General features: G+C 43.6%; 1 protein-coding gene across 2 annotated transcripts in view; it reads right to left on the bottom strand.

Moving 5' to 3' along the window:
• The window catches only part of AKAP1 (A-kinase anchoring protein 1), a 93,635-nt gene extending 89,694 nt beyond the window's left edge, over window positions 1–3,941 (bottom strand). The window contains exon 1 of one of the 2 annotated variants that reach the window (XM_070735261.1): window positions 3,632–3,941. The gene's annotated coding sequence lies outside the window, so the exon portion shown is untranslated. The remainder of the gene's footprint in view (window positions 1–3,631) is intronic. The other variant, XM_070735263.1, reaches the window with a different exon arrangement.
• Window positions 3,942–14,660: the final 10,719 nt, after the last annotated feature.

Below are 14,660 nucleotides of genomic sequence, written 5' to 3'. Positions count from 1 at the left end.
AGGCGCATGGTTAAGACTTAATCAAATCCGCCAATGCAACTGTTGTTTTTTTTACTACGAGTTCATTTAAAGGGGGAAGAGGGAGGGGGATTAGCAAAGCAGAACTTGCTCAGCCAAACGGAGGATTTCCTCTCCTCCCCTCGGCCCCCCCTCCTCCTCCACGTCACCGCTGTGCCCTTGCAAGACGAAGTAGGCACATGGCAAAACTGACGGGCGCTCCAAAAGGAAACGGCTCAGCCCCCAGGCTTGCATGAGAGAAAGAGAGGAACCAAGCTGGCATGGAGAAGGGTGACCTCTACCCACCACGGAATCCCACTCGCGCGGGATGATTTGGGGGAGCCAAGAGCGAAGTAGGCCTGGCCTGGAGGACCCAGGGCCCGCCTTCTTTCTAGCTCTTGAAAGAGAAACCGACAAAGTGGTGTGCGTGACCTTGTTGCAAAAGGCAGTTTTAGCTTTCTCGGCGCCCAGGCGGCTTGTAACTTTAAGATGGGGGCAAAGGGCAATTTAACTGCAGTTGGACTGAAACAAAAGGACCTCGGTGGGGTTTTTTGCAAGGACATCAACCCAAACACAAACGCTCCCTAAAATTATACATTTCAGACACGAATTAAGCAGCTTGCAAACGTCTGGGTATCTTTCAAATGCAATTCTAGCCCATGCCTTGAAAGAACAAACCAGGGAGTGGCCTTTACTCAGAGTAATTAGCACACCTCTGGTGAACTCTAGCATTATGCACAGCCATGCCCACGTGCGTTTCTTCCCAAGCGGAGATAGTTTACATGCAGAAAGTTTTCCAACTCTCATTGCATTCCTCAGTCCTGCTATTCACCTCACATCATAGAAACATAGAAGATTGATGGCAGAAAAAGACCTCCTGGTCCATCTAGTCTGCCCTTATACCATTTCCTGTATTTTATCTTAGGATGGATATATGTTTATCTCAGGCATGTTTAAATTCAGTTGCTGTGGATTTACCAACCATGTCTGCTGGAAGTTTGTACTCTTTGTTTGTACTCTTTCAGTAAAATAATATTTTCTCACGTTGCTTTTGATCTTTCCCCCAACTAACCTCAGATTGTGTCCCATTGTTCTTGTGTGCACTTTCCTATTAAAAACACTTCCCTCCTGAACCTTATTTAACCCTTTAACATATTTAAATGTTTCGATCATGTCCCTTCTGTCCTCCAGACTATACAGATTGAGTTCATTAAGTCACTCATTAAGTTCATTAACATCAGGTTGAGTTCCCCTATCAACCAGCTTTTGTACATCCCTTGACAACTCTTCCCCCACGCAACAGCCCTGCGGAATAAGCCAACATTAAGTTTACAGTAGGCCTTCCCTGGAAAAACTAAGAAACGGAGGGGGAGCCTTTTAAAAACACATGCTAAGCAGCAAATTATACTCCTTAGTTGATTGGTAACACATGTTCTGAGGCCTTTCCAATATGCCACAGCCTCCCTGCACCAGATTTGTTACAACTCTCAAAACGTGCAAGCCAGGTTGGTTTGTCGCCTTAATGCCAAACTTGGCAACTTTAAGGCTCGTGGACTTCAACTCCCAGAATTCTCCAGCCAGCAATGCTGGCTGGAGAATTCTGGGAGTTGAAGTCCATGAGCCTTAAAGTTGTCATTTTTGAAGACTTCTGATCTCATGGGGAAGGCTTACATTCCTAAATCTGAATTTTAAACAAGGAAACCTTGACTTTTGAAAAAAGCAGGACCCATACAGATCAAACAAACATCAACCTCAGTTCCCAAGCCGGAACTCCTTAACATCCCGAGGGAATTCAGCTATGGGGTTTGTATGTCTTCCAGAGTTATAGAGAAGGCCTTTAACAGCCTCCAACTTTCCTCACGGGCAAAAGGGGAACCCTGCCTAGGCAGAACCTGAAAACTTGTATAGCACCAACATAATTTGCACCCCGCAAATGCAAAAAGGAAAAAAAGCACCAAATAGGCCAAGTCTGCAAAATAATAATAATAAAATAACAACAACAACAGAGTTGGAAGGGACCTTGGAGGTCTTCAAGTCCAACCCCCTGCTTAGGCAGGAAACCCTACACTACTTCAGACAGATGGTTATCCAACATCTCCTTAAAAACCTCTACATTGTAGCATTTGCAACTTCTGGAGGCAAGCTGTTCCACTGGTTAATTGTTCTATGGAATAATAATAACGATGATAATGATAATGATGATGATGATAATAATAATAATAATAATAATAATAATAATAATAATAATAAAAAAATAAAAGTAAACCACTCTAAACTCGACTGCAGGAAATATGACTTTAGTAACCAAGTAGTTGATGCGTGGAACTCACTACCAGACTCTGTAGTATCATCACCTAACTCCCAAAACTTTACCCTTAGACTGTCCACTGTTGACCTCTCCCGATTCCTAAGAGGTCAGTAAGGGGCGTGCATAAGTGCACCAACGTGCCTTCCGTCCCTTGTCCTAATGTTTCTCTCTTACTAGCATCATGTAAATAAATATTATTATATCTCTATATACCACCAATACGTACTCGGCAAAACAAATAAATAAAATAAATAAAGTACAGTAATAGTAATAAGAAGCAGATAATAATAATAGCAATAATAATAATAAGCATAAGCATAAGCAGATAATAAGTCCTCAGAGAGGGGCGGCATACAAATAATAATAATAATAATAATAATAATAATGTTTGTTTATGTTTATGTTTATTTAGATTTGTATGCCGTCCCTCTCCGCACTCGGGGCAGCATACAAATAATAATAATAATAATAATAATAATAATAATAATAAGCATATGCAGATAATAATAAGTCCTTGGAGAGGGGCGGCATACAAATAATAATAATAATAATAATAATAATAATAATAATAATAATAATAATAATAATAATCACAGTCCTAGACGCTTGGGAAGTGTTTGACTTGTGCTACTGTGATATGAAATCCAGCATATAAATCTGTTTTGCTGTGTATCACTGTTTTGTGTGTGAATAAAATAATGATAACCATAATAATAATAATAATATGGGCAGGTATCACCCGCCGGATAAAGCGGCAGGAAGGAACACGTTTGGCAGAGGCAGACGCCTCGAAAAATGCCATAAAAGTGCAAGTAAGCGCAAGGCACGTGGAAAGGAAAGGACGGGTAAATGACAAGAGTTTGCGGGAGGAGGGAGGGACGGAGCGGGGGAGAAGGGACGGAGGGAACCGCCGTACCACAGGAGGGTCTCCCCCACAGCCCCCCGTTTCTCTGCTAGGGAAGCGGGGAGTCCCCCTGTCCGTTAGAACTCCGGTGTCCGAGGGAGCCGCTTGAAAGTCGAAGGCAAGCCAGGGAGGTCAGATAATACAAGCCGGAGGGGAGGGCGGTCGGTCGGCCACGGGACCTGCCAATTATTGCCCCGCGGAGCAAGCGGAGCTCCGGGCAGGTGGGCCAAGCAACGAGGAGTTGCAAACCTACGCGCGGGAGGAGGGGAAGGGGAATCCCCCTCCCCCGGTTTGAGGGGGTTAATACGATCCGCCGGAAGCGGCTGCAACCCTTGTCGCCCACGGCGGTGGACTCTCCGGAAAGCCCCCCTCCCCCCGCATGAGGACTAGCGCCTTAAAAAGCGGTCAAATCCGCTACTCACGAAATGCGTCCGGTGGAGCCGGCTGTTGCCCAGCTGGTCGCGGCCGCTGTCCACCTCTGCTCGCCGTCCACCTTTCTTCCCCCTCCCCGGTGCCAAGCAGCCCCCTCCCGTGCCCAGCCCTTTCCAACCCGCCGCGGGCTTCGCTCGGTCGTGGTCCCCCCCACGTGCTGCCGGACCGGGCCTTTTCGGAACGCTGAGACATCCGACCGATATACACAACGCTCCGCTCGCCCCGCCCACCGCGCGCGCGGAGCGTTCTCACTCCCCCCCTCCCTGAACTCGGCCCCGCCCCCCTCCCGCCGCTGTCTCAGCCGCAGCTCGCGCGAGAAGGCTTTAAAGGAGGCCGCGCCCCCCTTTCCCCTCAGCCCTGGCGGGGGGAACGGGGACGGGAAAGGTTTCAAGTGGCGCAGGCGCAATCAAAACAAATCCGTTTCTCCTGTTCGCGACGTAATAGCATAAAGCAGTGATCGCCGACCTACGAAACGTGAAAGGCTTATTTATTTAGACTTCAACTCCCAGAATCCCTCAGTCCAACCAGCATGGTTATCCAACCTGCAGCATGGGAAGCTGAGGAATTCTGGGAGTTGAAGTCCACAAGTCTTAAAGTTGCCAAAGTTGGAGACCAGGATGCATTCACGGGTGGCAGATTGTAACTACCCATAAGAGAGTTCCTTCGATTCAATTTTATTTTTTTAAATTCCTTTTTAATGGGTATTTACTAATAAAAAAAGTTAATAAATATATATGAAAAACAAAATGGAAGAGATGTGGAGAAATTTGAAATATTACAACCTAATTAACTTGAGGCATTTAAAATTTGGATCAGCTTAAAAGATGTTTTAGCGAATAGCATATTAATACAATATAAGAAATCGGAGCAGCTATTTATTATCTAGATGTCAAAAGTAAAGGAGGTAGCATTGGATTTATATACCATAATGTTTAAAATTGAATTATTGATGTATTTAAACAATTTGATGTTGGTACTTTCATTGTACAGTACTGTGATTGGTGAGAAAATTTTTAAAAATGTGGAAAAAAAATATATACGTTGCCGAAATATGTTGATTGGTACCCGTGTTCTTTGATAGGACTGTATGGTGGGTTTTATAATGGGTTTTATAATGTTTTATAATGGGGGTTTTGTAGCTTAATATTTATATTTGACTTCTTACTATTATTGTTGTACTGTATTTTATTTGTTGTAAGCCACTCTAAGTCCCAATGGGATTGGGCAGCATAGAAGTCTGTCTGCCTGTCTGTCTAAATAAATAAATAAATTGTTGTGGTTAGCTCTGGCCCAGCTCCTGCCCCAAGGACTGTGGATGTGGGGGAGACATCCACATGCTGCAGGCCTGTTTTGCCCCCCTCCCTCCGTGGAATCTGCTGATGAAGGCTCCTCTGACCAAGAAGACATGAGTGACAGGGAGGAGGAGAGTGTGGCAGACAGCTCAGAAGGAGATCAATTATCTAGCTCCTCCTTGGATTCAGAACAAGAGTTAATGATACAGCCACGCATGCAGAGAGCGATGCATAGGCAACAACAACTGAGAGATTATTATCAAAGAAAATGAGGCCACCTGTGGTTGGGTGGGGCTGTGGTAATTAGTGAGGCTGCTATACATAACAGCCTGTGGGTTTGGCCATTGTGGAGGATTATCTGATCATTGTGTTTGGTGACTGCTTTGCTGCCTTTTACTTTTTGTGTGCTGATTTTTCCCTGCTTTGAAACTAAACCAGGGCAAAGTGTGTTTCACTTTGTGAAATAAGGACTTTGAATTGCCTCACAGCTGCAAGCTAAGTATCACAGGACTGATAAGGGACTTGTAGAAATTACCAGTTTGTTTGGAGACGAGTGCTCTTTTGCTATAACAAAAGAGGGCTTAGTTTAAGTGACTTTTCATTATAAAGAACATTGTTTTCAATTTTCAAAGGTGTGTGTGTCTGAAATTTGTACCTGTGAATTTTTGGGAGAAGTCTACCAGAGAGCCCGACAGAAAAATAAATAATCTTTCTTTCTTTCTTTCCTTCCTTCCTTCCTTCCTTCCTTCCTTCCTTCCTTCCTTCCTTCCTTTCTCTTTATCCCTTGAAGGTTGTGAAGCATCCAGAAAGATAGCCGTTCTTTGCAAACTTCGTAATGACCCATCACATTTTATTTTGCAGAGTATCTGCATTTAGCATTCATTGTCGGGTTCTCTTAAAATCATCGTTATTACTAAAACGTTTTTAGGAAGTCCATCTTCCTGCACACAGCTGAGGTTTAATTTGCTAACATTTGGAAGCAAAAAGAAAACACAATCCTGTGCAAATCTAAAACGGAATAAAATTGTACAAGTTTTACTAGGTTTCTTACTAGGTTTAGAAAACTATGTCGCCTTAAACACGACCTAAACATAGCCCATAAAATCATCTGCTGCAACGTGCTTCCTGTCAATGACTACTTCAGCTTCAACCACAACGCATGAGTACACAACAGATACAAACTTAAAGTAAACGGCTCTAAACTGAACTGCAGGAAATACGACTTTAGTAACCGAGTAGTTGATGCATGGAACTCACTAACAGACTCTGTAGTATCATCACCCAACCCCCCAAAAGTTTCCCCTTAGACTATCCACTGTTGACCTCTCCTGATTCCTAAGAGGTCAGTAAGGGTCGTGCATAAGTGCCCATGAGTGCCTTCCATCCCCTATCCTAATGTTTCTCTCTTACTAGTATCATGCAGGGGTGGGCAGCCTGCGGGACAGGATGGAACACAGTTCCACTGGCAAAAATGAAACCGTGTGCCTATCTATAGCTGACTATCCCTCCCGTCCTCCTCCTCCACTTTCCTATTAAAAACACTTCCCTCCTGAACCTTATTTAACCCTTTAACATATTTAAATGTTTCGATCATGTCCCGCCCTTTCCCTTCTGTCCTCCAAACCAGTGTTTGTTTGTTTGTTTGTTTATATTAGATTTGTATGTCACCCCTCTCCGTAGACTCGGGGCGGCTCACAACAGAATAAAACAGTTCATAACAAATCTAATAATTTACAATTTAAAATATTTTAAAAACCCCATTATTAAGCAGACATACGTACAAACATACCATACATAAATTGTATAGGCCCGGGGGGAGATATCTCAGTTTCCACATGCCTGACGGCAGAGGTGGGTTTTGAGGAGTTTACGAAAGGCAAGGAGGGTGGGGGTTCTAATCTCTGGGGGGAGTTGGTTCCAGAGAGTCGGGGCTGCCACAGAGAAGGCTCTTCCCCTGGGGCCCGCCAACCGACATTGTTTAGTTGATGGGACCCGGAGAAGGCCGACTCTGTGGGACCTAACTGGTCGCTGGGATTCGTGCAGCAGAAGGTGGTCCCAGAGATATTCTGGTCCGATGCCATGAAGGGCTTTATAGGTCATAACCAACACTTTGAATTGTGACTGGAAATTGATTGCTGGCTGGGGGTTTCTGGGAGTTGAAGTCCAAATATCTCCAAATTGCCAAGGTTGGGAAACACTGCTCCAGACTATACAGATCGAGTTCAATCAATCTTTTCTGGTCACAAAGCCAATCCTCAAAATGTCTTCTGCAACTAATCGTACTTCTGTCGACTGCAGACTGTCCACAAACAAACGTTTGTGAATGTTCTCCACAGTTTCTTTCTCCGCAGTAAGAAATTCAATGACAACACACTGTTTATAAGGTACATCACTTACAGACACCAGCTACGCTATCAGCCTGAAGAAACGCAAAATTTAGACACCCACTCCTGACAATTCAAATAATGTACAATGGTACCTCTACCTACAAACGCCTCTACTTATGAACTTTTTCTAGATAAGAACCAGGTGTTCAAGATTTTTATGCCTCTTCTCAAGAACTATTTTCCACTTACAAACCCGAGCCTCCAAAACTGTAACCGGAAAAGGCAGGGAGAAGCCTCTGTGGGGCCTCTCTAGGAATCTCCTGGGAGGAAACAGCCAGAAAAGGCAGGGAGAAACCTCCGTGGGGCCTCTCTAGGAATCTCCTGGGAGGAAACAGGGCCGGAAAAGGCAGGGAGAAACCTTTGTGGGGCCTCTCTAGGAATCTCCTGGGAGGAAATAGGGCCACAAAAGGCGGGGAGAAGCCTCTCTGGGGCCTCTCTAGGAATCTCCTGGGAGGAAACAGGGCCTCCACCCTCCCTGTGGTTTCCCCAATCGCACGCATTATTTGCTTTTACATTGATTCCTATGGGAAAAATGGCTTCTTCTTACAAACTTTTCTACTTAAGAACCTGGTCACGGAACGAATTAAGTTCGTAAGTAGAGATACCTCTATATATCTAAAGTTTCACATTTGTACTGTAGGCTGAGAAGAAAAATGTGGTGCATTGCTTTCTGGGCGACCCTCCTATTTAATGCTAAAGACAGCCATTGATTCTTCACATTGGAAGGACTAAGTCAGGATATTTCCTGCACAATCCACACTGGATCCTAATTCAATATCTGGCATTTCATTTGCTCACAAGTAATGGAGATAGTTACCCTGAAATGTTTGAGCTGCTGCCTTGGTTTTATTTATTTGCTTGTTTGGGAACGATATTGATCTGCTGCCAAACCGAACGGATTCACAATATTGTACAGTGCAAAAAAACCCACAACATTCAATAAAATCTAAAACAACATAAAATTAAAAAGCTCGAAGCAGCGATGTTAATAGGACAATAATTAATAATAATAATAATTAAGGGGCGTGCATAAGCGCACCATTGTGCCTACCGTCCCTGTCCTATTGTCTACTTTTTATCATTACTTATCTAATGTTTTATATGTACAAATTATCACCCTATAATTGTTTTACAAAGAAAGAAAGAGAGAGAGAGAGAGAGAGAGAAAGAAAGAGAGAGAAAGAGAGAGAGAGAGAAAGAAAGAGAAAGAAAGAAAGAAAGAGAAAGAGAGAAAGAAAGAAAGAAAGAGAAAGAGAGAAAGAGAGAGAGAAAGAAAGAAAGATACCCCAGGCACCAACCCTCATCTACTTGTCAGCAAATTAAAATTTGAAGGCTCTTCAAACCTGCTCCTCTTGAACTGTGGTTCAAAATAATGTCTCTTAACTGAGCTTCCGGGATGGGGTCCAGAATGGAAAAACTCTGATTTAGAGAACTTATTATTATTTTTATTATTATTTATTAGATTTGTATGCCGATTCTCTCTGTAGACTCGGGGCGGCTCACAGCAACAATAAAACAATGTACAACAAATCTAATAATTTAAAAAACACTAAAAACCCCATTATTAAAAGCAAACATACACACAAATATACCATGCATAAACTGTTTAGGTCCGAGGGAGATGTCTCAGTTCCCCCAGGCTTGATGGCAGAGGTGGATTTAAGGAGTTTACGAAAGGCAAGGAGGGTGGGGGCAGTTTTAATCTCCGGGGGGAGCTGGTTCCAGAGGGTCGGGGCCGCCACAGAGAAGGCTCTTCCCCTGGGTCCCGCCAAATGACATTGTTTAGTCGACGGGACCCGGAGAAGGCCAACTCTGTGGGACCTAACTCCATAACTAATCTATTCATGCACCTGTAGCACAGATATAGTTTGAAAAGATTGGGTAAAAAAAATGTTCCTCCATTTCCTTGCTCATTTTCAAATGCTTTCTTTTTATGTTCCTTCACAGAAGGTTGCTAGCAATAGCACTTAGACATGTACACCACTTCGTGATACTTTACAGCCCTCTCTGAGCAGTTTAGAGAATGAAAATATTGCCTCCAACAGTCTGGGTCCTCATTTTACCAACCTTGGAAGGATGGAAGGCTGAGTCAACCTTTAGCTGGCCAGAATCGAACTGCTGGCAGTTGGCAGAATTAGCCTGCAATATTGCATTGTAACTCGTAATGGGCTGCTGCCCCCACGGGGGAACAGGTGGCGGGATACAGTGGGGGTAGTAGGTTTATGCTCTATCTATCTATCTATCTATCTATCTATCTATCTATCTATCTATCTATCTATTAGATTTGTATGCCGCCCCTCTCCGTAGACTCGGGGCGACTCACAACATACAATAAAACAATTCATAACAAATCTAATAAACTTAAAAAAAAACATTAAAAAAACCCATTATTAAACCAGACATACACACAGACATACCATACACAAATTGTATAGGCCGGGGGAGGGGGGGGAATGCCTCAATTCTCCCATGCCTGACGGTAGAGGTGAGTTTTAAGGAGTTTACGGAAGGCAAGGAGGCTGGGGGCAGTTCTAATCTCCGGAGGGAGCTGGTTCCAGAGAGTCGGGGCCACCACAGAGAAGGCTCTTCCCCTGGGACCCGCCAGACGACATTGTTTAGTCGATGGGACTCGGAGAAGGCCAACTCTGTGGGACCTAATCGGTCGCTGGGATTCAATACTTAATATTGAATACTTAATCGCTTTTTATTGTCTTTCCTTCTCTCGTACCTTAGTATGATCTTTAGGAAATAATTGAATAATATGTTTTTACCCATAAACGCTTTAATTATTTTAATCATGATCTAGAACTGAACTTTTATAGCAATGAAAGAAAATTGAGCTACTTGACTAATCTGCTATCATACTGAACCTTGTGGGTTCAGTACAAAACCTCTTTGGTGGTACAGTGGTTAGAGTGCAAGCTACTTCTGCTGATCACCAGCTGCTAGTAATTTGGCAGATCGAATCTCAGCAGGCTCAAGGTGGACTCAGCCTCCCATCCTTCCAAGGTCGGTAAAATGAGGACCCAGATTGTTGGGGGCAATAGGCTAACTTTCTGTAAACCCGCTTAGAGAGGGCTGTAAAAGCACTGTGAAGCGGTATATAAGTCTAAATGCTACAACTACTACATCATCATCATCATTATTATTATTATTATTATTATTATTTATTAGATTTGTATGCCGCCCCTCTCTGCAGACTCGGGGCGGCTCACAACAGTGACAAAAACAATATATACTGACAAATCTAATTATTAAAATCTAAGATAACAATTATACATCTAAAAATCTAAAAGCAAGGAACCCCAATATAAAAAACATACATACAGTCATATCATGCACTAGGACTACATAGGCAGGGGGAGATGTCTCAGTTCCCCCACGCTTGACGACAGAGGTGGGTTTTAAGGAGTTTACGAAAGGCAAGGAGGATGGGGGCAATTCTAATCTCCGGGGGGAGTTGGTTCCAGAGGGCCGGGGCCCCCACAGAGAAGGCTCTTCCCCTGGGTCCCGCCAAACGACATTGTTATCTCTTAAGTGCTGACATCTGCTGTGGGCTATTGAGGAGTGTGGGGGCTATTAAGATGTTCTCCTTTACGAATTACAAGCTGAAAACAGAGACTGGCTTATGGAGTAGCACAGCTCATTTCCGGACCACGGGTGCATTGGTGGGGTGGCGATTAATGAATATAAGGTGATGGGAAGCACAGCAGCCCTAACAAGAGTTTTTCTTTGATATTGTCAGTGAGTGCCAGGAAAGAAGTAAAGCAGACACTAGCAAACCAGGTTTGTGTTTGTTTGTGTTCCTTTCTCTTTTCTTTTTGTTTTGGAACCTGACAGAATTGGTTTTTTTAATTTATTTTTAAAAAAAATATCTTTATTGATTATTTACATTACCAGAGCTTATAAAACTTTCGCTAGACCCATCCTAGAATATAGCTCATCTGTTTGGAACCCATACCTCATTTCTGACATTAATTAATTTAATTTATTTATTCATTCATTAGATTTGTATGCCGCCCCACTCCGAAGACTCGGGACGGCTAACAACAATGTAAACAATGTAAAGACAATGTAAACAAATCTAATATTAAAAATAATCTAAAAAACCCCAATTTAAGGAACCACTCATATATACTAGCGTACCATGCATAAATTTTATAAGCCTAGGGGGAGGGAACATGTCAATTCCCCCATGCCTGACGACAGAGGTGGGTTTTAAGGAGCTTGCGAAAGGCAAGGAGGGTGGGGGCAACTCTGATATCTGGGGGGAGCTGGTTGCAGAGGGTCGGGGCCACCACAGAGAAGGCTCTTCTCCTGGGTCCCGCCAAACGACATTGCTTAGTAAACGGGACCCGGAGAAGGCCAATTCTGTGGGACCTAACTGGTCGTGGGATTTGTGCGGCAGAAGGTGGTCCCGGAGATATTCTGGTCTGATGCCATGAAGGGCTTTATAGGTGATAACCAACACTTTAAATTGTGACCGGAAATTGATTGGCAACCAATGCAGTGGTTAGCTCTGGCCCAGCTCCTGCCCACAGGTCTGCTTTGCTCCCAGTAGAATCTGCCGACAAAGTCTCCTCTGACCAAGGAAGCGTGAGTGACAGGGAAGAGGGGAGTTTGGCAGACAGCCCAGGAGGAGATCAGTCATCTGTATCATCACTGGATTCTGAACAAGAATTAATGACACATCCACGCATGCGTAGAGTGATGCATAGGAGACAACAACTGAATGATTATTACAAGAGAAAATGAGGCCACCTGTGGTTGGGTGGGGCTGCTGTAATTAGTGCTACAGATAAAAGTGCAGCCTGGTGTTTTAGCCTCATGGCAGTTTATCTGATTCATTGTTTCGTCAAGATTGTGGGTTTTGCTGTTCAGGATTGTGTGTGTGGACTCTCTGGACTTTAGACTTGGACTCAATTTCCCAGTTATTGGGTGAGCAATTGGACTGCATTTAACCTGTGCCTTGTGTGTACCAGAAAATCCCTTTGACATGTAAAAAGGGAGCTGTTTCTGTTTTTCTGTTTATAAAAACTTTTGGGTTTTTCTTTTATCGTGTGGTGTATGTCTTCTTGGACTAATTACCCTGTAATTACGGGTGGTTGAGACACGCCGGCAGAACAAATACCCTCGAAAATGTCCAGAGATACTTCACCAGAAGAGCCCTTCACTCCTCTACCCGTAACAGAACACTCTACGAAACTAGACTTACAATCCTGGGTCTAGACAGCTTAGAACTAAGACGCCTCAAACATGATCTAAGTATTGCGCACAAGATCATATGCTGCAACGTCCTGCCTGTCAAAGACTACTTCAGCTTCAACCACAACAACACAAGAGCCCACAACAGATACAAGCTTAATATTAACAGCTCCAAACTTGACTGTAAAAAATACGACTTTATTAATCGAGTTGTCAAAGCATGGAATTCACTACCGGACTCTGTAGTATCATCCCGTAACCCCCAACACTTTACCCTTAGACTATCCACGGTTGACCTCACCAAGTTCCTAAGAGGTCAGTAAGTGCACCAGAGTGCCTACCGTCCCCTGTCCTATTGTTTCTCCTATATCTCCTATATCTTCTCTTCTACTTCTGCTATTCTCTCATAGTTATATTTCACTCCTTTATTTTCTCCTCTATTCCCCTTTTAATACATTCTACCTGACTATATCCTCTATAACCCTCATTGTGTATTATTGTGTATTGGACAAAACAAATAAATAAAATAAATAAATAAAATAAATACATACAAACAAGACAAAATAAAGCATTATGCTTTATACATTAAGTAACTTTGGTATCAGAACTTAGAATGGATACCTGCTATATAGCAGGATAGTTTTATTTGCAGCGTATTCATTTGCAACCATTTAAATTCCTACTTACTTACTTACTTGCTAGGGAAATTATTTTACACTTTGCCCTTCCTCTGAGTTGTATTTATTTATTTTATTTATTAATTGGATTTGTATGCCGCCCCTCTCCAAGGACTCGGGGCGACTCACAACATATCAAACAATATACAATGTACATATCTAAAAATCCAATTGATATCACTAAAAATCTTAATTAAAACTATTCATTCTCATTCACTCCACAAGACATGCTACACTTGTCAGCTAGGGGGCGAGAGTCTAATGGACCCAAGCCTGGCGGCACAGATAGGTCTTTAAACTTTTACGGAAGCGAGAAGGGTGGGGGCAGTGCAAATCTCTGGGGGGAGCTGATTCCAGAGAGCCGGGGCCCCCCACAGAGAAGGCTCTGCCCCTAGGCCCCGCCAAACAACATTGTCGAGTTGACGGGACCTGGAGAAGGCTGACTCTGTGGGACCTGACCGGTCACTGGGACTCATGCAGCAGGAGGTGGTCCCACAGGTATTCTGGCCAGATGCCATTTAAGGCTTTATAACCAACATTTGTTTTTTCCCTGAGAAAATGTGGTCATTGTTAAATAGATCTAGCAACAATCTTTTAAAAAGCAACCTTGAAGAATAAAGGGGGACCTAGACCTCTGGCAACCAGTAGAGGGCACTGCAGCATTGCAGTTTGTGAGACGGTTGCTAAATCTCCCTCAAAAGGAATCCAAAATCTCTGGTTTGGAAGAGTCTGTAAAAGATTCAAGAGATTGCAGATCCGTTGCTGGTTACAACTGCTCCAGTCAGCAATATGCTAGGCTTTCAGAAAGCTGAGTCTATCCTATCAAGATCTGCCTTTAAGCATGTTAAGTAGAAACAGGTTGTGAGATAGATAAAGATAGATAGATAGATAGATAGATAGATAGATAGATAGATAGATAGATAGATAGATAGATAGATAGATAGATGATAGATCTCATCACCTCGAGGCTCGACTACTGTAATGCTCTCTACATGGGACTACCTTTGAAGAATGTTCGGAAACTTCAGATCGTGCAGAATGCAGCTGCGAGAGCAATCATGGGCTTCTCTAAATATGCCCATGTTACTCCAACACTCCGCAGTCTGCATTGGCTGCCGATCAGTTTCCAGTCACAATTGAAAGTGTTGGTTATGACCTATAAAGCCCTTCATGGCATCGGGCCAGAATGTCTTCGGGATCGCCTTCTGCCGCACGAATCCCAGCGACCGGTTAGGTCCCACAGAGTTGGCCTTCTCTGGGTCCTGTCGACTAAACAATGTCGTTTGGCGGGACCCAGGGGAAGAGCCTTCTCTGTGGTGGCTCCGACCCTCTGGAACCAGCTCCCCCAGAGATTAGGACTGCCCCCATCCTCCTTGCCTTTCAGAAACTCCTTAAAACCCACCTCTGCCATCAGGCATGGGGAAATTGAAACATCTCCCCCTTGCCCATGTAGTTTTT

The sequence above is a fragment of the Erythrolamprus reginae genome, chromosome 1, assembly GCF_031021105.1.
Source record: "Erythrolamprus reginae isolate rEryReg1 chromosome 1, rEryReg1.hap1, whole genome shotgun sequence".
NCBI lineage: Eukaryota > Metazoa > Chordata > Lepidosauria > Squamata > Dipsadidae > Erythrolamprus > Erythrolamprus reginae.
This window is presented reverse-complemented; position numbering and strand designations above follow the sequence as displayed.